Source organism: Camelina sativa, chromosome 11 (genome assembly GCF_000633955.1).
Source record: "Camelina sativa cultivar DH55 chromosome 11, Cs, whole genome shotgun sequence".
NCBI classification, from domain to species: Eukaryota; Viridiplantae; Streptophyta; class Magnoliopsida; order Brassicales; family Brassicaceae; genus Camelina; species Camelina sativa.
In genome coordinates this window covers 5936662-5940170 of record NC_025695.1, presented here as the reverse complement: position 1 = coordinate 5940170, position 3509 = coordinate 5936662, and positions in this window count along the sequence as shown.

Here is a 3509-nt window from a genome sequence, read left to right as displayed (position 1 = left end):
AGCAAATAAAAGAATAAAGAAGGAAGGTGTGAAGAGCTTTTGCCCCTGAAATCTAAGAGAATGTGATTAAAGTTACAGCTCAAGAAGAAGCAAAAAACAAATAAAAGCAAAAAGAAAAGGTTTTATAAAAAATGTAAAATAAAAGAGAGATTATAAAAGATGTATAATATGTCTGTAATAAGCTAGTAAGTACTTTCACTTTCTCGTTTTGCTTCATTTTGTATGACTGCATGCATAAAACGATGACGTATAAACTGATCATTGCTGCCACATTCTTTCTCCGATCTCTTAGTTTCTCTGATCCCAACGAGAATATTTCTCTTTATTGTTTTTCTTTTTTCTCCTTTATAAATCTTCTTTTTATGTGAATTTTAAAGATTTCTGTTTTTCAAAAGAAAGTAAATCTTCCAATGGTATAAAGGGTACAGCTTAGGGTTACTTTTATCAGATCGATTATCTTTTTTTTCCATAAATCATAACCTCCAGGTTAGATTAAAGAAATCAGATTTAAAGTCGAATAAAGAAAAGTTCAAAAATCAAATTAGTCTCATCATTATATTTTCATAACTTTAGGGCTATTGCAACGGATAAAGATAACACGAGAAATGGTAATGTTCATAAATAACTTGGGCTTAAATAAATTATTAAGGGCATACACAAAGCCCACATACAAACAGTGTACCTTAGCAGATTTAAATCACACAGTAATTAAATGGTTCTAATTATGATTATTACGCTTTGTTTACCCCCTTAGGATCTAATAAAGTGAAGTATTTTTGTTATCCACAGTTATGTATTTCTCTCTTCATTAGTGAAGACATGTAAATAATTTGAACTTACAACTATAGGAGAATATTTAATTTTATATGTATATAATAATTATGATTCTTTTCACAGAAAGGGGAAGATTAAAGTGGCTATACGATATTACGATATGTAGTACAAATGTTCAACTATTGCAGTCAAAAAAGCATTTTTAACCTTTTACATCTTTTATGGATAGTTTTCAGTATTTTTAAACTTAAAAAGATGAAACTTTGGTTTCATATGATTCTTTTGATCATCTCTAGCGTCGTATCCAAAACTAAAGATCATATATATCTTTAGTTTTGTTTTCTTTGGGAACATTAACTTTAGTTTTTATATTTATTAGTGATCAACTTCTCAATATATATATATATATCATGTATGTAAATTTATGTCTCAATCTTAATTAGAAACTTGAGATAACTGACTGTTGCAGAAGGAATGCTTATACAGTGAAAAATTACTACACTTGCTAAGAGGTTAGTTAACCTTGTATGTACAATATTTAGTTAATCGTAAATTTTATTGCTAGTCGAAGTTTGTTAACAAGATTAGACAAAAAAAATTGATGTGTCGACAAATATAGCAATATCTGAATTATTATAGTGAAAAAAATGTATCATAATTGGTACTTCATTAACTGCCTAATATTTAATATCAAATTTCTTTATTAAAGAGGATAATTGAAAGCGTAAACGAGAAATGGAACAAATCATTGGAGAGGATCGGTCAAAGAGGAATAATTAAGCTCTTTCTTTTTAACACATTTTATTGTCATTCACTTTTGTATTTGTCTTTTGTTGGGTACAGTTGAACGAATGTTTCTTTACTTCCATCACAAGACAAATAAATAATTCAATACGTTTATAGGTGTTTTTAATGTTTTTTTTTTTTCATTTGTCGACTAGAAAAAATATCATAGTTAGTACTTACTTACTCTACTCCAAAATTTATAGGTATATGTATGATTTTTTTCCTTTTGTTAAAAAGTATATGAATTATTATTAGTAAACTTGATTTGCTATATAATTAGAAGTTACATGTTATATTATGATGGTATTTCTTCAGTTCTATTCTTGTTGTCCAAATGAATAGTACAATTATTATATAAGATATTGATTCTCTGAGTTTTTATGTGAAAACTAATGAAGAGGCTAGAATAGAAGTTTTATAACTCTAAGCTAAGTTAAAATGAAGAAACTAAAGAGATATTACAGAAATGATAATAGAGTACTTAAGCTAAGTTTCATACTCATTTTCCATAATCTTCACTAGTCACCGGATTGCAAAAAGAATTGATTTGTCAGCGAAAATCTAAATAATGAAAGCTAATAAATTTATAAGAGTAATAGACTGATAAGAAAAGGAAGTACTTATATTCGATCTTAGCTTATGCTTTAATCATCGTTCTAAAAGACTTCTCTCTAATGACTCAAGTAGTCATATAAATTCACTTTTTATGTTGTATCATGAAATATATAAACCTCAAACAATATTGGTAGTTGAGTCCACCCAAAAAATTCTAGCAAACTTACATCTTATCCTTTGTGTTTTAAATGGTTCCACTCTTGCAAAGCCTGACATAGAATACGTTATGGCTTATGAACATCATGGTTGTAGGGTTGTAGCCATAAGCCGTTCCTTCGTGTCATTGATGGCTTAAAAACTTCATGAAAGCCACCAATTATTTTTTTGAATATATATTTTAACATCATGGCTTATGAACATCATGGTTGTAGAGATATATTTTTAACATTTTCAAAAACTGTATTGTATCCATAGGAGCTTTAAGCGATTTCACATTCGATCATGTTACTTGAATGACCTTTTGATATTATATTTTCTAGGTTGTGGGCCAATATCATGTACAATATTTTCTTAAATACAGTCAAACACTCAACACTAACTACGGATTCAACCGGGCTAAACCATAATGCATAATTCTCTGGGCCAATACGTGCCTACTTAAGCCCGATATGCTTCTTGTAGATTTGAAACAAAAATATTGAAATAGTTAATTTGACTTACCTCTGCCTATATGTTTTTCGTTTTGTTTACTGGCTGTATTTAGGTCGTCAAAGTTGGATAACCAAAATCTATAGGGTACAAATCGTAACGTAACGTAGAATTCAAAAACAAAAAGAAGAAAAAAAATCGTAACGTTACTAACGTAAGATTGAAACGAATTTGAACTACTCGTATCCTAGCTAACGTGATCGGATGTTGTTTCTAGTCTACTACACTGCAAATATTAGATTTTAAAATTAATTTCTTAGATAGTACACGTAATTATGTTAGAAAAATGACTAATTCTATTTCTAGCTCCAACCTCCAAGTAGACGTTTTCTTCTAGAAATCACTTCTTACTATATTATAAGAAACGAATGAATTTAGAAGTTGAATCTATGTTCATTGTTCAATTTATAAACCAAAATATAATAAGAATCCGACAATTTTGGGAATGTTTAGTTGTCATATTTCAACCTAATATCATCAATTTCATATATTTTGCAAGGTGAGTCATCCAGATCTTTGAATCGTCCACAGATAATAGCTTTCAGCCTAATATTTTATATTATCCAACATCTGAATAAATAAAAACTAAATTTAATGCACATTAAGTGTGTGAATTCTTAACCATATATTGGTCCAAAACCATATACAAGTCATGTCATATATAATCTCTTCCATACACGTGGTAA